Source organism: Ammospiza nelsoni, chromosome 11, assembly GCF_027579445.1.
Source record: "Ammospiza nelsoni isolate bAmmNel1 chromosome 11, bAmmNel1.pri, whole genome shotgun sequence".
NCBI classification, from domain to species: Eukaryota; Metazoa; Chordata; class Aves; order Passeriformes; family Passerellidae; genus Ammospiza; species Ammospiza nelsoni.
The window spans coordinates 15,620,472-15,645,466 of record NC_080643.1 but is presented as its reverse complement, the minus strand read 5'-3'; the positions used below and the strand labels follow the sequence as shown (position 1 = coordinate 15,645,466).

The following is a 24,995-nucleotide window of genomic DNA, read 5'->3' as shown; positions in this document are numbered from 1 at the left end:
GAAGCACAGCTCTGTTCCACTGAGGATGTACAGGGAGATGTTAAATACTGAATGGCCACAGGGGTTGATCAGAAGAAACTGGAAAGAAGCAATCATAACCAAAACTTATTTTTAATTAATACAGCTTTGCTCCTGCTGTAATTTTGAGGTTCAGCCCTCAGCTTGCAAAAAGAGATAAGAAAATGGAATCACAAAAGATTTTTAACTGTCCCCTCCCATCTGAATCACCTTCTGGAAGAAATGAGCATATAAAGCTCTACAGCAGACCTGGCATTCCCAAAAATACAGTGAACAGGCACAGCTCATTAACGGCAAGTTGAATTTAAGCATAAATAGATCTCAAGAGAAATTTGGTTACTCAAAGGTAGCACAGAGTTTGCATAATAGGCTGTAAATTCAGGGTGAGACGTACAATTTAATACCACTTTAAATTTCTTCTTTTTTTAATCATTCTGATAAGAAGTTGAGATAGCATTTATTTTTTGCCTTTTCCTGAGTAGTGTGGTTTAAACATATAAACTCCACACTCTGAGGGATCCAAATACTTAGGATTCATGTCAGCTAATAGCCATATTGAATGATTTTCCAGTAAATGAATGGAAACACATCATTTGTGTATCCTTATGGGGCAAGAAAACCTTTATGCCTTGAAACATCTGGAACACAAGCCAGTAAATGAGAATGAAAAAGATAAACAAAAATCCCTGGAGCTTCTGATAAGCCAGAACCTTGTTTGTAAAGACAGCCATGTCAGGGCATGCTCAACTAAAACTGGAGAATCACTTAAAAATGAGTGTTTTGCTTTTCATATGCAAAGCCCTACACACACAGAGAAACACAAACCAAAGAACCAAAGAACTTTACTTCGCAACACTGCAAGTCAGCACCTGCTTTGTTCCTTTATTGGGTCACTGCAGTGATGAACATGTTGGTAAACAACAGACTACATTACTTGTCTAAAAAAATTCTTTCAGGAAGATTTATGCAACTGACTTGCCAGGGTATCTACAGATTATCCAAAAAGCAACTGCAGACAAAGTCTTTGATTACAGTTGTACTCTCGTGTCCCAGTTAATCCCCAGAAGCAACAGAGTGTTCAATGATTTTCCTACAGACAAGCTTTCCTGGCTCATTATGGCCTCTCACTTTCTCCATCACTAAATGGATAAATGAGTTAAAGTCTTGGTCACTTTCCCTGCACCTTCCAATTATTTCTGAGGGTTTTTTTGCTGCACATGTTTCTTCTGCCATAGAAGTGCTTCTTTGCAATAACTTTTATAGCAACTTTTTTTTAATAGAAATGCCACATCCTAATGGTCTGCTTTCCAACCACGCTGGGATACTGGGGGTGATAGCAGGCTGTGGGGTTTTTGGGTTTTTCTGTGAGATCATTCAGTTAAAAGGGATGGGGCGTGGCTGCTACTGGCACAGAAAAACTCAGAGGAAAACCAAAGGGCTGTAAACCCCACAGCTCCTGAGGGAGTAGCACACACCATGGCACAATGCTCTTCCCAACCCTTCTGGGGCTTGAATGGGGACAGGGAGGTCACAGAGTGAAGCCCACAGGAACCAGAACGCTCCCTGCACTTCCAAATGAAAACGTTCCTGCATGGAAAGATGGTCCCAGGGCAGCTGAGTGGGAAATTCTCTTTCCACATGGTGTCATTTGTTTGAGTAGATCTAGCCTTAATGGTCTGCCCAGTCCTGCCTCCAAATCTTTCCTCTGTGAATTTGAGCAATCCACACTGCCTTGATTCTTTCCCTTCTCCAGTGCCAAGAGGCTCTTTCACACTGTTTACTATGCAGCTTGCTTAATCACAGCTTGCTTAATTATAATTACTTTGGCATTTTGTCTATCTGAAATACCTTTCACTTCCACGAAGCAGCAAAAGAGTGAGTAGTTAGTGCTGGCCAGGAGCTCTCCTGATGTCTGCAGCAAACCCAGCACAAATCAGCCCAAAAAGATTCCTTTCTGCCTGGTGGTTTGCAGCACTCAGCACTCCCCAGGCCACAGGATGCTGGCATTTCCCCACAGGTCAGGGTATTTGCTTCTACTACACCACCAAATACATAAATCCTGGGGTAAATGATGTTTTTCTCATATTAGCAATTACAGCTGAACCCACAGACACGCTTTGTGACCAGGACTGAGAAGCAATTCGCACAATTAAGAAGAGGTAAATAGATGCCCATAACCCACTTCTTACAAAAAATTAGTCCACATCTTGGATAATTTGAGAGTTCCCAGTACTGAGTAAACAGAAGTTAAATCAACTTCAGCCCAATGAATTAGTTTTGTGGGAAAGAGCTGCAGACAGCTACACTGCCAGTCTTTAATAGACAACCCCATTCTGCTCCTGTGGGACTACTAAAAAATTAAAATATTTACTGAGACCTGAAAAACAGCTATATTGAAGAATTTATTTGAAAATGCTTAATTAAAAAGTGGTCTGGTAAATATAATTTTTATGCTCCTATGATGTATCTCCTTGTCCCTGATGCAGTTTTCCAAGCAGAGCATAAACGTTTTCCTAACTGCTCTAAAACAAAATCCACCTCAGAAAATGAAGTTATGAAACCTATTTCTGACAGAAAATCACTTAAAATTCATCTGAGGAGATGTCAAAGGAGAAAAGAACCTCACGATTCTCTCACAGCTGTCAGCACCCCACCTTCATCTTTGATGTGCTCTGAGGACCTGCAGCAGGTGAGATGTGCAAATATGGATCACACGCACAAAGATCGGATATCCTGAGCAAGGAGAGTAATTTTCATAATTACCTCCTCTCATTAACATTATGTTCCACCAAAGCAGCAAGGCTTTTTTTAGTTTTAAAATGTTATGAGGAAAACATTGCATAAAGCCATCTTGATTTCCAACACGTGTCAATTGAATATTGTAAAGTTTGATACAATCTTGACTACAAAACACCTAAAACTACTTAGAGCAGCTGCCTTGCCAAAAGACAAAATTTAACTTCTATAGCTTGTGTAAGTGAAACTGAGGGAAGTTTCCAGTATTACTGGAAATACTGGAAATAGTGTATGTCATGCAGTATTTGCTCAGTGGTAGAACTATTTCCCCTATTTTGTTAGGATTACAGATTATAGTTGAGTATAAAAAAATATGGTAGCTTAAGTAACAACTTACACATCTCAAGTAAATAATACAAAACTTTTCAGGCTGCTGTCATTTTCTTTTCCAGAGGAAGAGTTAATAAGGAAAATGGAGAATAAACTCTGTGTGGCTGACTTCAGACATTACCCTCAAAAACTACGCAGAAACCTCCAGAGCAAGGCCTGCATCTGTCCTACCATTACTTACAGGGTAAAAGGCTACCTAGAAATAAAACAAGAACTTCTCAAAGAAGAATTAAAGAAAAAGAAAAATTGTGAAGATAGATTCTTTCTTGTTATTGCAAGTAAGATTTTTCTAGCAATAGCATTCATTTACAGTGGATGATGGACAGGCAGAAAACACCCATATGGCATTAGAGAATTAAAACATGAAAATAGTTCCCTTTAAAAAAATGGAATCATATTACTAATTAATTTAAAATGGAATCATTTGCTAACAATATTCTTATCAACCCACCTTAATGCCTAGAATTGATATCATAAACTGGATTTGTACACTGACCTCTTTCAAAATGCTTAATGTTAGCTACAAGGCTCAGTGCAGTGTAGCTAAACATCAGAATACTTTTAAATTGGGGCATTAGAAGTTACAAGGTTTTAAATCTCTAGTTATTCTTATAAAACCTCCTCATGTTGCTACCAGCTCTGAAAGACTCGGATATAACAAGTAACAAATACTACATGTATTTAGTACAGTTCTGGAGCAGTGATACATAGTGTAGGCACTGCCCAAGAAAGATTCTTCACCCTCCCCAAAAGTAGATCTCAGCAATTATCTAGTTTTACTTTCAATCTTTGAACAAAATTAAAATAGAAGCACTTTAAGCATCAATCTGTACTATTGCATAATCCAAAAGCAGTTTAGGAGACTTAAACAGTAGTGGGGTAGAGCTGTTTCCATTGTTTGTAACTAACTTCCAACACCATGTTAAATCTTAGGACAAGCAACTACAATAAACTCTGCCTACAGAAGAGAAAACACTATTCAGTTTGGTTTTTCTTGTCAGTAAATATTTTGTGGCTCTTGCTTAATTCAGAACAAACTTTCAGAATGCTCTACAATAAAAACATTAATTTCTGTTCTCCAAACAGAGGATGATTAGAATCTCTAAACAACTTTCAGTAACAAATTTTAAAGGCACAATTTGAACTCTTCCAGCATCTCCTAGTGAAGTTACATGAGCTACACAGAGGAAAAGCCACTCCAGGAAGTTGTAAGGAGTTCAGTGGAACACAGCATTACATTTAAGATCTTGGCATGAGAGAGTCAAAAGATCAAGGTTTCATTTGTGACCCATTTACTGCTGACCTCCCTTCCTCTGTTCCCTTTTCCTATCATCACCTGCCTACCAGAAAGTGGAGCTGCACAAATGGTTACTGACAGGCTTGGCTACTTAGCAGCAATACCTCATCATAGCTAAGGATTAGCATCTAAAGTCTCAAAAGTCTTTTACCATTTCTTCCAAAAACACTCAACAGAAAGAGTGAATATTATACTTTCAGCAAGGTGTCAGGATGGCAGGTTACAGGCTCCTAACACCAATTTAACACATTTCTGAGGCAACAAGTGACTGAATTTATATTCAGAACTTTTCCTCCTGTCCCCCACAGCAAAGAGACTCAAGAGTCTATCTGCAATTTTGGAAAGATGCATTATGCATGCAGGTTAATTAAATTGCTTCCATGACCAGACAGGGACGAGCCTCTCAGGATTCCTCCTTGATGTGAGTAATTCTTGTGGAAACTCCCAACTTCCGTGCTTACTCATAAACCAAGGAGCCAGAGTGCTGAGTAAGGACACAGCTCAGAACTGCACAGACAGGTAATCTGCCATTACAAATACTCATTAGAGCATTGCACTTCCTAAAGCTCCCTTCTAACATCCTTTTTTCAATCTGAAACAAATTTACCAAACTTAATATCCAAGAGGAATCTCAGGAAGTTTGTAGAATATCTACCCATCTCTGAGATATATCTTTATAAAATTATAATAATTTTTTAAAAAATTGTTTACTTTTAAGGGCCTTTGAAAAAGTGGGATGTTTGAATCAACCTCAAGGACAATCCATTGAAGAGCTGAAGGGCAGAAGAATAGAACATTTGCATTTTAGTATGGGATGAGACTAAAGGCCAGGCTTGATGTAGATGTCAGTAGCATCTTAAGTGACAATTTCTCAGTTGACATCTTACACAGTGTTAAGTGAAACCTATTTTTCCTACAAAACTGTTGCCCTGAAAACCCCCGGGCTTCCCCTACAATAAATAATGACAAGTAAACCAAGCTGAATACAAGGAATGATGGAGAATGGAAATGCCCAGGGAAGTGAAAAAAGAGAACATAAAATAGAAAGACTAAATTTATTCTACTTGATTCTCTTCCTGGCTTTTTACCCATCATTAGCAAGAGTTTCATGTTATCTACTCACCCACCAGACTAGAGGGTACCCAAAGGCAGCCAGTGACAAGACCAGCCTTACAACATGTTCATTCTTTTATTCATTCCCTTACACACAAGTCAGGAATCATTTCGACAAAAGTTTCACAACACCTCAAAACCAAAAAATCCTTTACCTGGAGGATCCCTACAGCCCAGGTTCTCTGCTTTTCCTCCTGGGGCCAAGGCCCAGCTGGCCTCAGTTTCAGGAGGAAACTCTCAGGTAGGAAACAGCAGCATTCCTTCAGGTTTCAACATTCATTGGACTCACTACCAGGAATGACTGAAACCTCATTTTCACATCCAAACATCAACAATGGGGAGAGATCAGACTGCAGAGAAACATTGGTGATCTCTGCTACTACAGGGAGGGGTGTTAGTAAAAGTAGACAAGGTCCCAAGTTGAACTGTACTGTTTTCCTTTGAATCTGATCCTGAATGCCCTATGACACTGAGAAACCTTTTAACTTCTCTGCTCCTTAGTTTGCTCTAATAAAACAATATATAGACACTTGGCAAAGTGCTTTGTGAAGACTCACAACAGAAACTTTAGTATTAAAAATAGGATTTGTCAACACCAGCTCTCAACTCAATTTCAAACATATGTATTTACAGAGGAAAGCAAAACGACTTGGTCAGAACGAATCCTACAAATAACAGATACACGGAAGAGCCTACATTTTGAAATTGAGATTGTCAGTCACAGCCCTGTCTGCAGAACAGCTATCACAAGTCAGCTAAATGGTGGAGGAATGGCAGATAGGGAGCAGTGGCCTCTGGAGGCTTTGTGGCATTTACCAGCTGTCAAAATACAGCTCAGCTCCATGGGAACACACCAAACATTCCCAGACACTCTGCCTGTAAGTTTACAAACACTCCATAAATAATGCTTAAGCATCTAACAGGAGAGAGACTCACACATGACACTGAGAGCCAACAGCACAAGCAATGCAAACTACAACTTGAGATGAACAAATAGAGATAACCAGAGCTCCTGAAGAACTCAAGATCGTTTCCCCATAGGTATTTAGCAGGTGAAATAAATGTTCTGGACCACACAGTGTGCAGAGGGAACTCAGTAAGAGCCAAACCACAGAACAAAAAGGAGAGATCTAGATCTGGAAGAAACATATGTTTGAAAGCCAAATTGTTAAGAGAGTTCAGATCAGTGCCTGTCAACTGTATCTAGCATGGGATTAAAAATAGGCAACAGGCAGGAGGGAAAGAGAGAGAAACCTAAATTTTTTTACTTTTGTTGCTAGCTTTCACCTGTGTCTCAGTCATCCAGGGGACAGACCTTGATGCCCTGGATTTTGGGATACACACAGCATGAATGATTCTTCCTTCTCAAGCAAACTAACAGATTGTATATACAGAGTTCTGGATCATCAGAGATTTGAGTCTGCTTATGATTTTCTCAAGTGATAAACCCTAATTAAGTGTATTTAGAAGAATTCTTTTCCTTTCATAATTCCTCAGTTAGGTCCTGTAACTTCTGGAGAATTTTAACCTCTCTTTTTGGCATAGTTTACAGACAAATGTCCTGCTCAAACAAACTATGGGAGAGTACATGGGAACACAGAATTTACTAAAAAATACAGTGAAAACCAAAAAGCATTAACACCATGAGTACACTGATATGATACTGGAAATTTTTAGGTCTTGAAAATAGGAATTAAGTGCTTTGGGGAAAAAAACAGTTGTGCTGCAACTTGGGAACAAGCACTCCATATTTTAAGGGAATAAATAGCTCATGTATGAGTGCCACTCCTTTGAGTGGCAGTGTCCTTGCTGGGATGCAGTCCAGGGACCACAAGTTCAGCTGAGCTCCTAAATCAGTACATGTCTTCTTAGGAGACATCTGCCAGGAACAGCAATGATGGATAAACCAGCCTTGATGGACTCCCAGCTCCTCAGCAGGCTCAGCAAAACCAGTCAGTATCACCCCATAGCTTGGGGACTGGAGAGATGGGCCATCCCTGCTGCATGGGGGGAGATGAAGGAGAGGGCTGGTCCTGGGCTGCAGAGGCAGGGAGAGTCCCCAAACTATTTTAAGACTTTGGTCAAGGCCCTTTTAGTTTTTGTTTTTCTCTTCATCTTATTGTGAGGGCAGCTGGGCACTTTTTGTTTCAGAAGGAACAAAGCACCAACAGCAGAAAAGCAGCTATTTATATATTTATTTTTTTAATCTTCCACCTGGTGCTGAGCTATGTAAAATCATTAGATGGATCACTGGATTATTTCCAAACAATGGTTCCTCTTTAACCAGGAAGCTGTAGGATGGTGCCTTCTGAGAAAACACTGAACAACTTTTCTGGAAGTTGACCGACAGTTCATTGTGTCTATTCCACGAGCACTATCTGAGGATCATATAAATATTTCAAAGTGGCATCAGAAAGATAAAGCTCTCTCTGAATACATGCAGTTTAACCTGTATAAATCCATACCTCTTTCAGATTGCTTCTCTCTCTTTGGAAATACATTTTTTAACGATAGACAGTAAAAATACATTAAAATGCAGAAGTAGTTACAGGTGGTTCCCGTGCTCTGTGTACTTATGTACACAACTTCAAATTGAATTATGACCTTTGTTACCCAAATGACTCACTGAGAACAGCAATAACAGCCTCTGACATGCACTGCAGTCATGGTGCCAGCAAACTCCACTGAAGCTGCTTAACCTCTCTGATTAGTAGATGTGGTTTTGGTTACTTACAAGTATGTCTAATTTTAATCATGACACTGAAGTTCCACAGACATTGCAGGTTTTCTGCCTCAAAGGCACAGAGGAGTTTTTAAGTTTCATCCAAAAAAAAAAAATAAATTCAGCTCTTTATTAGGACATGGCTATAAATCACCTGGTATGTACTCTGAAGACACAGGTATAGCTGAGTCTATCTCTAAAATATGAGATTAGTATCTTTAATAGTTGAGAAACTTTTAGTTTTCCTATAACAATTCCCCTCTTTTAAAGTGTAAATAATTCCACCCCAATGACACAGTGAAATTACACTGAAAAAAATTTACTTACTCTAATCACAAACACAGTGAACAAGAAAATTACTGATACTATCTTCAGAGCAGTTTAAGCTAATAAACAAAAAAAACTCCCCCAAAATAAGACACCATTCCTACTAAATTAAAGAGAAACAAAAAAACCCCAACTTCCTCCTCTCTTTACACATTTAAGGAAGGTACTACACTACTACAGCCAGCCTCAGTTCTAGTTTGCATGTTAAGCCTCACTTGGGCACTTTCCAACATTTCAGAAACGCATTTTTCTGGCTGGCAGTGGAAGACATGGTACACATACAGTGTCTGGAACTGGCATGATTTAGGCCCCATGGGTCCTTCCAGCATGCAATGAAATAAAATGATCTGTTCTACCAAGGGACAGGACAAAATTTCTGTCCCACAGTATTCCTTCTTCCCCGTGACCTTGTTAGGCAATTATCTTCCCTTTAACGTGGAAAACTGGCAGCTTGCCCCTTCAAATAGCTGCATAATAAACTAAATTGCCTGCCAAGAGTACTTGCTTGTCATACCTGTCTTTCATACTTGGCAAAGATTTCACTCTGCCTTCTAAACCTCTTGGATAGGGGCCGTGACCACGCCCAGGCAAGACAGAAACAGTCACATCACTGGGGGAGTATCTGGAATTTTTCCTTGAATACACAAGGTAGTCGATGAGTAATGCACCAACTCAAAAAAGTCACCAAGTTTGTCTTTCTTAGGGAGCCCAGCACACCAGTCTGTGCTTCCTACCTGTTTGCAGTACAGGTTAACCACAAGAATTCACTCTACTCAGTTAAACTCTATGAACTCAAACAATAAAGAACAAAAGAAATACTTAGTGGAGTCACTGTTAATCCCTTTCCCAGAATTTTATTTGGTAGTATCTTCCTAGACAGATGAGTTTCTTCTAGGTAACCTACAACTTTTAAGACCCAGGCTGTGGTAAATCTAAGCCACAGTGACCAAGTCCTCCAGGACCAAGTGTTTGCACCTGGCAGGAAATTACAGTTGACCACTAAAACTAAGAATCCACCTAAATGAGTCTCATAGCCTGAAAACTTCTGCTTTTCCAGATAAACTGGGCAGAGCCACAAGAAAGAAGCTTTCCACACTGTAAATAGAGCAGCAGCCAAATGGAAGGGCTTCATCCTCGCTCTCTTGAGCACTAACACTGAATCAAGAACAATTATTGGAAATACTACATGTGGCTCTCTACAAGCAGACAGAGCTTCTTGTAACTGCTATAGTTTATCACAACTAAATATCCTGTATTTAGGCAGTAAATCAAATATGAATGACAGAAACCAAGTCAAGGAACAACCAACAAAGGAATCCTTATGTTTCAGATGAAGTGTCACCAGGAAAAGATTTTCCTTCTTCACAAAGAGCCAGCTTGGAAGCAGAAAGTAAAATTATTAAAGCTGTGCCCTCACAGAGAAGAGTTAGGATTTAGCAAAAAACCACAACTCTGCAAATGAAGTAAAGCACGTGAATGCTTCACTAATCTAACAAAGCCCCTTTTCAATATGATTCCATAAAAAGTTGTATTAGTCCCTGAAAATAATCAGGACTTTGAATGTTTCCACAGGCACCAGGGGGGAAAAAGCCCAAACCAAACAAAAACACAAACCAGAAACCCAGGATCAAAGCACACAGTAAAGCGTCAGGCATCAAACTCTGGAGCCATAACAAAGGCTTTACAATCTAAAAAAGATTACATGGTTGCCATTTTGGAGTGTTTCTGTGAGTGAGAGATAAATGAGAACATGGTAAAGGTCCAAAATATACCAGCTGAATAAAACCCAATCTGTTACATTTTCCAAGACAACACTCTGCTCTATGAGCTTTGCTAGAAGCAGCACGGTGAGTGCAGCCAAATTCTCCCTGAACAGGAAAACCTCAGACCTGTGTATCAATGGCAAGAGGAGCCAGAGAGTGCAACAAAGACCCTTTCAAACATGGCAAAATCCAACTAGGAGGGACAAACCAGCTACTGTAAAAGAACCAAAACTTCTATGCCCTAATATTTTGCCAGAGGTGGGTTTTAGTAGATATACATGACTTTATTTGTATAACTTTGCACTTCACACTAATGTCATATCAGCTCTTTCAAAAGTATTTCACCAAACAAAATAAGCATGAACTTTGAGAATCTCAGAGTACACAGTTGCAGAATTGTTTGCTCACAGTACAGTTGCTCTGAATTTTACAGTTTTCACCCCTCTGTTGATTTTGTGAAGTATTTTGAAAGGGAAAAACCTGCAGCTATGAGCAACTTCTGAATCCCAGCTCACTGTGCTGCCCCCCTGCATTGCCTGCTACTGAACAGATCATTGGGAAGGTTAGTACCAAACTTCAGCAATTAAAAGGGAAAAAAAATCTTTTAAGTTGCTGCTTTGAAGAGAGTCACACAAATAAATTACTGTGACAGATCCTGGGAACATCTGATTGCAAACTGCTGAGGACTTAACAGCAGCAATTGAATTTTGTTCAGAAGAAAAAAGTGGGGAAAAACTCCAAATACTCCCATACCTTTATAAGATGACTGAAACACTTGATTTTGAGCAAATACATTTTACCACATTATATGTTTTTCACTGGAGTTTTACCATCCATTCCTAAATAAACTAGATACTAACACTGTACACATTTTCAGAGATCATCAGTTTGGTTTTTCTCTCCAAAGCCAGGACACATGTAAAACCAGCAGTTTCCACATAACAAATTAAGGGCAGAGAAAGATGACTTAATGACTGATCTCAGAAATTCATTACATTGCCATCCTCTGCTTCCTGCTAGAATTACTGTCGGAATTGGTTATTTGTTTAAAAAATGCATTTTAAAGGCATTCAGCGTTCTCTTCAGTGTTTCCTAGGAACACCAGGGAAAGTGCAATTAATCTCTGAAAGGATTAAACTAAGAGGGAGAATCAAAGTAACCCAGTAAAGTTTCTTAACATCAGTTTTTGACTGTTTGCTACTTATGTATCCTAAAATACAGGAAGCAAAGGTGAAGGCAGAGAGCAAGCTGAGAAACAGAAAATCAAAGCTTTTTTGAGTTTTATGAATTAAAAAGGTTTCACTGCAGAACTTCTTTGTATAACAGGCCTTTTAGGGAAAAAAGTATTGAACTGCATCTGCCTTTTTAGCAAAGCACAGAAAAGGCAGAGAAAAGAAAGTAGAGCAGAGGCACACAGAGTGAAAAGTGAAAGAATGAGTTTCAGTTTTGTGAAGTATGCTCTACTAAGACTGATGCCACCAGAATGCCAAAAAGTGTTTCAAAGTACAGCATTTGAGGCCTGAAATTGATTTCTCTCTTTCTTAAGGCAATATTAAGATTATATTTCCCTATTTTCACACTTTATCAACAAAAGATGGGGACTTTTTTCAGTGTTTGAGGCCACACAGAGCCCATATCCTTTAATGGGTGCAATAGCATTGGTTAAAAGAATTGCAGCAGAAAGAAAAAAATTATCAGCTTCATTAACACTTTAATTAAATAAGTTTTCTGGTTAAAATCAGGGAAATTTCATTCTTGAAGCATAATCTTGCAAGTGTGAAGGAATGTAAGAATTCATTTATTTCTCTGTCAATGGTAGTGCTACCAAGCCAGGTAAATTATGGCCATACTGAAATCTTTGTAAACACAGCTACAGCAAAAGGAACTCGGGTGTACTGCTTTCAATCTGGGTTTATTCAGGCACTGTTCAAAGTCTGGTGAGCCCAAGTAACTCCAGCCACTATCTAATTCCTTCCTGATACCATGTGTAGGCAAAGTCCAACAGCAGCAGATAAACTTGGATGTCTTTGCAGGAGGCCAAGGCTCAGGGCAGGGTGAAGTACAGAGGTTTCTGGGTCTTGGTTGGGCTGTGAACTAAATAAATCAGCATTTTGCTTTCCCTGCTGGGCTCCTCCAGCACTGCTAACACTGGATGGAGCTAACAGGATCAAATTCATCTGCAGTCCCCTCTCAGGCCCCTGGGCATCTCCCACCAGAGGAGATCCCTCAAGTAGCCCATGGCCACCTTCCTGCTACCCTTTCTACTGACCTACAAAGAATGCAGTGTTTTGATTTGCACTCTTAGAACACACAACCAAACATCTGTTTCAAAGTAAAAGCTCCCGTTTTTATTTCTTTCTTAGTATTTTGCAACACCTGAAAACAAAGAACACTAACGTTGTTCTCCAAAAGTCCAATTCAGAACTTGGGCAACTTCAACATATAAATGATGTGGGACTGAGCTTAGAAATGTATTTATGAAATGCACAGTCAGAGACAATGAACCCCTGAATTTCAGGATCCACACTGAAGGAACAGAAGCAAGCAGCCTACTTCCTCTTAATATGTTGCTTGCTAGGGATTACTCATTACTTGTTTGCATTATTACTTATTTGTAGATATTATTACTGCTCAGCTGAACATTTTTATTATTGATGAATGCCATATGCACCTGATGTCACACAGCACTACACATTTGAAAAGAGCAATTGTACTGTTTGAGATTTTGGGGAGATGCAGCTAATGCAAAAATGGTGCCAAAGTCCTTCAGCCAATCCTCTCCACCTCCAGCTATCCAAGCCAAGCTGAACACAAACTACACAGGTGCTAATTCTCTATGGCATGGGAATATTGAGAAAAGTTTAATACAAGATCCTGCAACAGTTGAAGTCATTGCATTGCATAAAGCCCAAAAGGCTTAAAGGACATCTCCCATTCTTTGATCTACAACCTGAGATTCCAGCTTGTCAAACACAACAGGGGCTTCCCATACCTTCTGTCTTCCATTTCACCACACCTAGTCTTCAACAGGAAAAGATTCTGCTCACTGATACCCAGAAAACACCCTTCCAGCAATTTATCAGATCAAGCATTCAGAAGATTCAAAATGAGAAATTCTGTACAGTTGAGTGTGAAGATTCTCAAGCCCAGCCAACCACAATCTCAGGTAACTGTGAGGACAGTATGACTCTGCTACCCTGGCTCTGTGCAAGTGCTTCCAGAGAGAAGCAGTCAGTATCAGAGCATGGCTCCAAGTGATACTGAGAGAGTCCAGCTGGAATCTTTGGAAAGATGAAATGGACAAAAAAGCTTTTCCAGCTTCTTTTCCCAGAGGACAAAGCCCTCTCCAATTACTCCACTTATTTTACCCTCATCTTATTAACACACCTGCATGTGCCCAAAATATGTGAATTATACACTTAAAACCTAACTTTGAGGAAAAGAATCTCTCAGAAACTTTATAATCATAAAGCCAAAAAAATTCACAAGTCTCAAGAGTATTTGCTTTTCCCTAGGATGTTGGCAGAACATCTACCTCATCTTTTTTCCAGCTTTGATACAATATTGTGCAGAGTCGGTTAGATGGAAATTTCTCCAGTTTGCAGCAGGGAAGGGCTGGGGCTGTGCAAGGCCAGCAGTGGGTGTTGGTTTGCAGCACACAGAGCTGAGCTCAGCCCTGCACTGCTGTGGCTGTGTCCCAGCTGGACAGCTCATGCTCAGCCTGTCAGGGATGGGGCAGGCAGCAAACCACGGGACACTGACAGGACGTGCTGGGGTGTCCCAACCAGGCACCCACTCTTGGGCTGCTGCAATAGGAAAAACAGGCAAAAAAAAACCCCTGAAAAAACAACCAAACCACACAACCAAATATCCAAACCTCCAAAACCAAAACCCTGAACAAACACGAGTTTCACTACCCATGATCTGGGCACGCAGCAAGAAAACAATTCCCCAAACCACTCAACTTCTCAGGGAGAAACAGAACAATTCTGTTACTCAGTACAACAGCACTGTCACTGTCTTACCTCTCCAGAGCCCCACATCCAGCTGCACACATTTCCCCCAGCTGTCCCTGCTTCCCTCCAGTGCCTCTCACCTGGAGCACACAGAGCAGATGGAGCCACACTGGGGTATTTATACACAGGATTTAAAAGGCTCACACAGCAGACACTGATGGCTGCAAAGTGGGGGTTTTTTGTAACTTTCCTAACAAATTACTTTGGGAGATTGAATGGCTAAGCAATTAAAAAGTGGTATTAAGTGGGCTTTGGCAAATAAGACCCTGATCAGAAGAGCATTATGCCTGCTGCTCTCCGTGTACTGTGACTTCACCCACTAGAACTCCAAATAAGAGCTAAAGGAACACAAGAATAAAACCAAAATCAGAGACACAAACAGGCAAAGCTTAAAGTTACCTTTAACTCCTATTAGACAGCAGGGTGCCCCTAGTAACCAAAGCAAAACTAAACACAGCAGAACAGGGATAGGTTCTTCCACCTTGGCCTGCCTGGGACACCTTGCCTACAGCACACGGTTTCAATTACATGAGTCTGGCATCCTTTTTTGTGCTTTTAAGGGAATAAAACACTAGATATGGCTGTCTTTCCTTTGAAGTATTTGAATGCTCAGTGTCTGAGAAGCATTAAGTGGTCAGCCCAGTTTGGAGAGCTGTTAATTCAAAACAGAGCCGTGTAACCCGCATGGTTTGTTTAAAGCAAACAAAGAAAACATCCCTCTGTTTGAGACTCACTCAAAACTTTTTCAGTATTAGGATCAGCTTTATTAACTGGAAAGTAGAATGAAAAAGCAGCAAGAAAACCAGATTTCTTTAAAAAATAAAAAGCAAAGAAAGATAAATACCCAAACCATAATACAAGTAGAGATTTTTTGCAATCTAGAGTAGGAATAATGCTAAAACCCTTCCACAGCCCTCCAAACAAGATTTGCCAGTTGGATGAAATCTTAAAGAAAGTATAAAATACTCCAGAATTCAAGCATGCCATCACACATGATGTGTGTATCAAAATGTTTTAGAATAATTTAGAGCCTTTTCTTCACCATCTATAGAAGCATCATTTTCCAGCAAATGATATTCCAGAAATTGAGAGATAAAGGAACTGAAAATAAATGTGGGTTTTTTTTTCTACTGACCTGCATTAAAGTCATCACAGGTGTTATTATAGAGTCTTGTAACAAAAAAACCCAAACCAAAACAACAAAAAAAAACCCCCAACCAACCAAAAAAACCCCACCAAAAAACAAGTAATGACTTTCAAAGGAGTAATTTTCTGTTTGAGTGGGTCCCTTTGACAAAACTGAGATCATGCTATGTTATGACTTTCAGAGTACTTTTTACTTTGAAAAGTTTTCCATTTTAGGTTATTATAGACATAAGAGTACTGCTGCTAAGCAAAATCAGTTTTGTTATCAACAAGACAAAGCTCAACTTGTCACTGCTCTGGTAATTAATTCCTTGTCATTTCACTTGGCCAGAAGGGGAAGAAAGGTTTCTTCCTGGATATTTTTCCATCTAGAGTCCTAAATCAGTTTGCAAGTTTCATCCATCAACCACAGAAGCAGCAGAGCTTGTATCTACACATGTGACAAATCAGTTTATAAACACTTAGAATTACTGTGTTTGCACAAGCTTTAGTATTTAATTTAATTTTGTATTTTGCATCAATTTAAGGGCTGACTTAAAGTGGACTGGCACATATGCTTAGACAAGGCTTAGCTATGATAAACTGACTCAGCCATTAAATACCTATATAAGAGCTCATTTTTTTCAGGGAAAAGATGGAGATTAATTGCTAATTTAGCTATAATCAACATTATAGAAGATGAATAGCTATTTCATTCTAGGGGAAAAAAACTCACTAAAATAAAAGACTTCCCCTGTTTTTATGCTATATTAAGTATTTATCCACAAAATAAAGCACTGGGAAATTCTGGAAAAATCCTTTCATAATTTAAGTATTTTGGAAAAAAAAAAAAAAAAGTAAAATTTGTACTTCTTAAAGTACATTAAATTTTGCTCCTTGATCCAACAATAATTACCAGTTTCACATTTGGTTTCAGCACTGATATAGATATTTCTTGCAATTTTAGAAGAATAGATTTAACTTCATCTCTACTGTACTTAGAACTGCAGATTTTATACATTAAAATATACTTATATTCCCATAAACACATACTAACGTTTTACTCAGAACTGTTTACTAAGTGCACTAATGTGTACTTTAGCTAGCACATGGGAGTTCAAGTACTGCTTATTTTAATAACATATGCTTGAACTCAGCTGTAAGATATGCACTAACTCCATACAAGAAATGTGCATGAAAGCAATTCCCAGTTAAAATTTGACCCTGTAAAGATACAGATATTAGAGGTAAAATACACACTAAATTTCAAATAATCAGTATTAAAGACTTTTTGACAAGATGAGCATTTTAACACGAGAAAGAAATGTTATTACATGCACATTCAAAATCAAAATGCAGTTCTGGGAAGGTGAACGCTTTGCTGCAAGAAGGCAGCAGCTCCCTGCTTCAAAGTTTTGAAAGGAGGCTTATGCAATGCAGAATTCTAGAGATGGAAAGATTGGGTTCAAAGTTATTAACTGGTAAGAGAATAAGGAAATGAGTACAGAACAACACACAAAAAGTAGGAGATTGAAACTAAAAGCGGATTTTGCTCACAAGAGGTTTTTGTTCTTTTCTCCAGCTGCAAGATGCAAGACAAAAAGAACAGAATTCAACATAAGGAGAGACAATGAACAACTGGTTTATTTTGGCTTGTTCTCCTTAAATCCATATCTATAAAAACTTCCAAGAAAATAAACATTTCTCTTTGCTTCAACTGCCACCCACTGGAAAAGGAAAGCAACATTAATTCCAAATTGCAAGACCCAAAATAGGTCAGAAAATCAATCTGACAGACACTGGTACAGATTACACTAAAACCCTGGGGTTGCCTTGAACACTCTTAGTGACACTGCAAGAAATCAGCAAGCTTGCAAATTAAACTGAAACAAAAACCAGGATACAGCAAAGAACCAGAGCTGCACTTCCTCTCTCCACCCTGGCCCTGGTGAGAGCATTTGGGTTGTATTACAGAAGTTTTGGGGAGGAGTTCCTGAGGATGGAGCAGGAGGGGGGCTGGCAGCAAAGGGTGTGACATGGACAAGCAGCATTGCAGAGCCTGGCATCTCCCATCACTCTGGGCTGCCCTGCCACGCTCCAGGTCCATGTCTACACACTCATGGTACTTCTCTTTCCCACCTGCTCCTGCCTTACAGCAGAAATCAATCAACTTCCTTGCCCAAATGGCAGTTTCAGCATTCTTGCTTTCCCTTGCCAGCACCCCCCATGTTCCCTTCAATGGACACGTGGGGTGTCTGTGGTGCAGATCCAACAACTTCATCTTTTGGGAAATGGAACCACGTGGAAAGGATGAGTAAAAACCCATACAGGCTGCAACAGAGCATTCTCACTTGCTTTGGACAAAACTTGTTCTAATTCTGGATAAAAGGAACCCACACATAGACGTACAGCGTGTCCCTAGGTCAGCCCTGTGAGGTGCTGCACACCAAGGCTGCACTGCAGGTGCAGTGACTGCACTTTAACAGCTGCACTGGTGCCACAAGCCCCAGCCTGGCCTGGAACTGACTGCTCTGCAGAGAGACAGCCCTGGGGAAGCTGTGCCCAGGCTGCCATGGCTCAGCCAGGGAAGGCAAAAATCCCAGCTGAGACTACTGAGGGAATGAGAGACACACACTGACTTCCTGCAGAGAAAAACCAACCTCTGGTGAAACGAGAGCAAACACATGGGGAGAGCCAGAGTCCAGAGGACCTTCAGTAGTTAAGATGTTCTAAGGCGTATGTGCAACAGAATAGATGCTCTGCAATTACAGATGAACTGAGAGGTACAAATTGGTTGCAGATTCCCTCACTGTAAGGGTCCAAGAAAACTGGAGAAAGGAAAAGAAGTCCTAAGAACCTCATATAAGCATGGCAGCAATTAACAGAGACCTGTAAATTCTTAGTCCAAATAACATGTTTCTTCAAATGGCCTTTGCTAAAAAAAAAAATCCACCAGGAAAAAATACCTGGCAATATTCCCTCATGACAATTCTCTTTTGTAAATGTTAAAGGTGAGGAATCCCCAGTGGATTGACTTCACTGGACTTGCACAACAAGAGATGCTTCTTTCACTGGGCAGAGCTGGGGCCATGATACCTGCCAAAGTTGTAATACTGCTTCAAGCTGTGTCTCCTGATCTCTAGTTCCCCAACATGATTTTTTTCTAGGCAAATGCTGTCTACTGACTCCTGGTTTAACCTGTCCTTCCCTAACTTGTGCTAGGTTTGAAGGAACCTAGTGGTACATGGGGATGTTGGCATCTCCTTTTCAGCCGAGAGAACAGGAGAAGACATGTTCCAGTGCCAATGGCTCACTGCATTCAGACCATAGAAAACTGGTTGAATTTTAGCTCTTAAGTTATCTGGAAAAGTGGAGGTCCACAGCAAGAAGCTCTTTCCCCTGGGATGCTGTTTCTTAGGTAAACTTGTCAAACAGAAATCGCAACTGTGGGCTCCTGTCAGCTACTGAGGAATGTAAGCAAATGTAACCTGAGAGGGCTCACAATTCCCTGACACACTAATCTACTCTGGATATTTGGCAATCAGCACCCCCAAGTCATTAGTGAGACTATCTGAGTTCAGCAAAGGCCACAGTCATCAGACACTTGAGGAAACAGCTGAACCCTTGTTGAGCAATTCACAGCTCAGCATGAGCGCAGCATTACAGACCAGCACGCTGCATGGGAAGAAATGCCATCACCAGTGATCGGCAAGTGCAGGAACCAGAGTACTAAAAAAAATCTTTAAAAAACCCAAATCCATCGATACTGAAAGCATCTGTAGTCAAATCTACTCCTACTTGCAGAGATACTTGTTTGACTAAGGGTTTCAGATCTAGTTAGAGCTCCTTATCAAAATTATAGAATATGTCTGCACCTGCATGATGTAAGGCATCCATCTGTGCTCGTTCTTACAGAAACATATATTAAATACTTTTTTTCCCCTTCAAATAGGCAAGAATAAATCTTACTTTCACATGAGTTTTTCAGTAAAATATTCAGACAGTTCCTTAGCAGTTTCTCAACAGACCCTAATGAAATCAGTGAGGTACAATTACCCATTTTGGTTACAAAGTCACACCAGCAAAATACAGTTACCAAGAGGCATTCCAAAACATATCATAAACATCTTGAGATAAAACGTACAGGCCAGTCAGTGTCATATTTCAAACATGACAGTCTTTCAGTGTTATTGCACTATGTCTATTTATCTTACTTTTCCATGAGAATACGAGTTGAAATCATGTGAATGAGAACACTGCTTCTTACTGGCTGGACCATGCCTTCCTACCAAACTTCTGCACACAGGACATTTTGAAAAGGAGAGACCGTTTCTTTTAAGAAAGAAATACAAGATCCCTCCTTGTTCATGCAAGAATCAAATACAGCCTCCTAAAAAAGCATAGCTCAGACATCAAACAATGTGTTAGCAATTGCTTAGCTACCTTTGTACTCAGAATTTCCCACACAAAGGCAGACTTTGAAGCCAAGCTTAACCTTAAGTTTGGCTCTTAAGACAGTTTTGATCATCTTTTCAAATATCTATCCACATGTTCAAGCATCTAAATCTTGAAAAAAATAAGTTTTACTATCAGAAAGAAAAATCTGTTTTCACAACCAAAAATCCTTCTTCCTTCAACTGCTCCTCACAGTGAATATTGATACATTCAATGCACTGAAGTAAATTAAATATCCTTGAAACTATGAGAAACAAAGTGATCCTGACAAACACTCCGATTTCAAGAGTTCCTTTGGCAGAAAAGCCATGGCAAAGCTTAAAAACTGCATTTCCTCAAGAAACCAGAGAACACGATAGAGTCAAGTATACAATCCAGGATTTCATTAGATCTCTATTAAATAGGTGTTGATGGGGATAGGAACAGATAAAATCAAACACTCAGAGTAGCTCAATGAGTGCTAAACAGCCGTGTAGTTTTCTCCTTGTCATCTCACCAGTAGAAATTTATCACAAAATAAACAACAAAGCTAAGCCAATACAGGTCCCGGCTTCCAGCTCCAGATCAGCAGTGTGAATTACATCATAGCTCAGGGGTGTGGGAAAATGAGCTGAAGTTTAGATTTAATGCATATGTTTCAAGATGTGCTGCATCGATAGCAGGCAGCCAGGATTAAACTAAGTCCATAAATATCTAAATCATTTATGAGACTGCAAAGGACTAAACAAAACACGAATTAAAGCCACTTATGTGCAAATGTACGCCCCGTTTTAGAGATTTTCAGCCATCCACGAGATGAGAAACAAGATACTCATTGAGATAACTCCTCTGAGCCCTGTGGGGTGGAAGGGATGTCAGCCCACAGGCACCTCTTCAGAGAAGAGGGGCAGCCTCACTAAGGGGTCTGGGAAGAGCCTGTTTCAGGAGGGTCTCTGCCACAGACACACAGCAATGACACCCTGCCCTTTTATCCAGTCTCCAAGGAGCTCTCCTGACTCCACTCCCGATGGGTAAAAGTGGAACATCTTGGTTACATCTCAACCAAGACAGACCACAGCCTGCTCACAGCTCTAACAAGGACAGGAAACAGCAGGATACGTATATACATTACACATCTGCTTTGTTCTCAAAAGCAGGTTGGAATTCAGAATAACCTTGTTCTGAGGCACAGAGAGGAACTGCTGCTTATTTTATTTTTAATTTGGATAGTTGGCTGATTAAATGGGAGGAGATGGCAAACACACACTCTCCTCCGTTAGCAGTCAGGCAAGCATCATTCAAGGCTAAAAGTTTAACATGGATCAGTTCCATGCAGTTATCTGTGATAGTCATTCCCAGACTTTATGGACGGTGATTATTATCATATGAATACCAACTATGTTTAAGTATCCTTAAATAAACTTTTCCAGATAGAGCATTGCAGTCAATGGCGAAGCAATTACCAGAAAACACATTAATTTCAGTAAGAGGATACCATAAAAAGTATTTTGTGGTTTTATGCACTTTCTTGGCTTGAGCAGTATTTGCAAAGAATTTATTTTATGGCCTGGCTCTTGGATTTGCAGCTATTGATATAAATCTATGCTGCATCACTTCCATCTTTTAGTCAGAAACTCTCAGCTCTGTTTTCAATGAGAAAAAAACAACAGGTTCAAAACATAACCATGGATGTCAGGGCACCTTGCTGTCACAAAAAGCAAACATAATATTCCACTTGCATAAATTTTAATCAGAAGAAAAAAAAAACATCAGAAAATTATTTGAAGCACACAGATATACATGTCAGATTTCTATCCTCTGTAACAATGTTATGTGCAATAACAGTCTAGTCTAGAGCAGACCAGAAATAAAGCCTGCATGACTCTTGCCAAGGTCAGATTTGTGCAGTTCCCAGCCTTCCTGTGTGCCAGATCTCTCATTTCTCTGCCTTTCCTGGTGTCTCTGGACACTGGTGCAGCTTCCAGGCACTAAGGCAGTATGATAACCCAGGAGGTCCTGCAGAGCCAGAGGCACTCCTTGCTTCCTATGGAGCAGCTTTCTGCTAAAGTACTCAAATACTGTAAAAACCTGCCGGGCAGCTCTGGCTTGAAGAGGCAGTGCCTCTTTAAGAAAGTGTAAAAACTCCTTCGGGTAGAAATAACTGCATTTAAAATGAGAACACAACACAGGGAACTTCAGCATTATTTTACCAAGGCTGTAAAGAGCTCTCCCAGGCTCATTTCTGTTAATTGCATCTTTGCAAAGTGCAGCCAAGCGGATGCAGAATGATTACTTTTAATGTGCTACCCAAACGGCTCTGAATGGGTGCAGCTTTCCCCCTTTCCTTATTCCTGCTCCTTGTCCTTTAGCTCCACACGGAGCTCTACAGAAACGAATTCTGCACTTGGATTATGCACATGAAGGAAGACTCCGAGCAAGATGACAAGCTTTGTCACAGAGCAGCAGTTAAACTATTGGAATACAAACTGTTTTGGTGCTTGTCAGGCAGCTTTTGGACAGAACCTGATAAGAAGAATGGAGAAGCTGCATTCAAATGCAAGGATAATCCCAGAGTAAAAAGTCACAATCTTTCTCATCAGTGGATGATTAACAGAGGAATTTGGCTCCTAATGAAGTCAGCCAGCCCCCAGACTCCACTGGTAAATCCCTTCTTGTCATCTTTCACATTCAGCCCTGACTCATCTGCAACAACCAGCCCAATCCCCAGCCTATTCCTTTTTCCCCTCCATTATTTCTGCAGAAGTTTAAAGTACACACTTTGCAAATGCAGCGAAGGGGATGGTGGGCTACAGGCACACAACGCACTGGAGCTGCAGCAGGAAGAGACACACCCCAGTTAGCTTTGGGGAGCTGAAATACCTGTGTCAGTGAACACATGCAGGCACACACCTCAGCGCCCTTGTAACACATTTACACTGCACAGGCCACGCTGGCGCTGAGCAGCTGTCCTGGGTGAATCTGGCACAGCCCCACCTCCAGGCACAGCTGGGGACCGGGAGCTGAGGAAGGGGCTCCCCTCTGCGGAGCAGCAGCCAGAGCTGAGCTCCAGCCGTGGATGGGCAGAGGGCAGATTTGATTTGTGCCTCTGCACAGAGGAGGTGACAGCGCAGCCTTCAAATGGGAACAAGGATGGATGGCTAATTGAAACTATTGGGCCCTGAAGCACTCACCAGGATCACAGGTTAAGGACATGAAATACCATCCAGTCCCACCTCCCTGGCACGGGCAGGGACACCTTCCACAAGAGCACCTTGCTCAAAGTCCGGCTCAACCTGGCCTTGAACACTTCCAGGGATGGGACTTAATCTGAATGGACTTTAATTGTAATGACTGTGGCTTTTAGTTATCAAAATAAACCCAGAGGCCTGAAAGCTCCTATGCTTTTCCCAGGAAATCAGTTACTTTAATAATAGATGGCAGCTTTCCAAGATTTTTTGTTATTTCCTAGATCTATATAGCATCAATTAGCCAAGTTCTCTTTGAGAGATTCTTCTAAAGATTTCTTTTTAAGAAATGTACCTAGAAAATTTAAGTTTTTTAGTTTAGAAATAGTTTCTAAATAATTCCTTCTGTACAGAGTATCTTTTCATCTATGGTGTGCGATCAAAAAGTAAAAATTATTATGCTTTTTCGGTGTTCCAATAAAAATATAGGACTCTACTGTATGATTATGTCTAATGAAAAGGTGGGTTATAATTCATGAAGCACAAAACGGCAAAAAAATTAACAGTGAGCTCTTTTCTGGTGATAACAATATGAGCATCTTCCAAATTAATTATGTCACACAGTCTGCCTGAGCAGAATCACATTATAACTCTCTCACTACCCACACAGACATCACATCTGTGTAACTGAATATATTTTTCTGTATGTTTGTATCAGCCACTGAGTGGCAGCAATTCCTTCATACCTAAATCTGAATTATGAGGTGTAGGATGAAAATCTCAAAGGAGTCCCAAATCTTAATTCTTCTGCGCTGTCCTTAGGTTCTTTTGTGTTTAGCAGTACACACAAATAATAACAACTAGTGCAATATCTTATTGCACCTTTCAATTTTTTAGCTGTTGAAGTTCCAAAAGCATTGCACTTCATTCTGAAAATCATACGTCCTTAGAACTTGGATGGATTCAATTTTACAAAACATAGTAAAACTATGTTGGTCAAAGAAACTGAAATGCCAGCATTTAATAATTTCTTAAATTAAAGCACACACCTGTATTTTATTATGAAAATATTTTGATTATTATGAAATATTTTATTTCATTATTATGAAATATTTTATTATTAAATTAAGGTGAGGATGAGAAACATTTTAAAAAAGAAACCTAAACCCATGTTTTGCAGACTTATGTTTGCTTTTCTCCTCAGTATTTGCAGGTTTCCACAGCGGTGACTTAGGGTGACTGAAATCTACCAGCCCAAATACAAACAGCTCATTTTTAACACAGCCATTTTCTAAAATGGAACTAAAATAAACAGGAAATCCTGCATATGCATTTTAAAATGCTTATGAATTATTGCTTAACCACTTAAGAAACACTTCTTCATAGAGTTCCTGCTCTGAAATCTATGCTGGTTATAGCTTCCTATTTGATTGGCACATTGCTGCAAGGCATTATTTGACAGATGGAAAGCTGAAGAGTTAATTTGCTATTACACTGTTAAAAGACTATTGACACTGCAGAAGTCTGGAGCAAAAAAGATTTAAAAGGAACTAAACACACTGTAAAGGTATCAAGGATTTTGATACTGATTATTTGCAGAGATACTAAACATTGTAGTTCAAGCTTTAAATGAGTCTCTAAACCTAGGTAAAGATCGAGTACTAGAACTGATTCTCCTACACCCATCTGCTCTCTCAGATCTCACCTTGGACATATCAAGGGCTGGGATACAGGGCAATGCCATCCTTGCACATAAACCTCCTAGGTCCAGATCTACACTCTGCTCTGTGCTACTTGGACAACCTGGAAGTGAAGTGGCGCAACAGTCAGGGCCCGCAAGTAAACTGATGTCAGATGTAACCACAGAAC

General features: G+C 40.0%; 1 protein-coding gene across 2 annotated transcripts in view; it reads right to left on the bottom strand.

Moving 5' to 3' along the window:
• PRKCD (protein kinase C delta) overlaps positions 1-24,995 on the bottom strand; it is a 60,053-nt gene that overhangs the window by 34,175 nt on the left and 883 nt on the right. The window lies entirely within an intron of this gene.